Source organism: Suricata suricatta, chromosome 16 (assembly GCF_006229205.1).
Source record: "Suricata suricatta isolate VVHF042 chromosome 16, meerkat_22Aug2017_6uvM2_HiC, whole genome shotgun sequence".
NCBI classification, from domain to species: domain Eukaryota; kingdom Metazoa; phylum Chordata; class Mammalia; order Carnivora; family Herpestidae; genus Suricata; species Suricata suricatta.
Genome location: NC_043715.1, coordinates 51,273,629 through 51,273,946, shown reverse-complemented (window position 1 = coordinate 51,273,946; position 318 = coordinate 51,273,629).

Genomic DNA, 318 nt, shown 5'->3' with positions numbered 1-318 from the left:
GTGGCCCCAGGTCACAGCTAGTGAGGAAGCAGGGCCCTTCAGTCCACCCAAGGGACTCAACTGTGCCACAGTTCTCCATCATTGGAAACAGGAGGGCAGACAGGTGACAAGGTCAGCGACTGAGGGGCTGATGGACGGGGCTGGAGGTGACAGAGCTGCTCAGTGAGCAGACACAACGCAGGAGTGAGAAAACGGAGCCCGGAGACTTTGACAAAAACCTGGCCCAGCCAGATGTCACTTTTCAAGGCTAGTACTGGGGGAGACGGGGACTTGCCATGACCCAGTAGGCCGGGGACAGATCCTGAAAGGAGAAAGTGC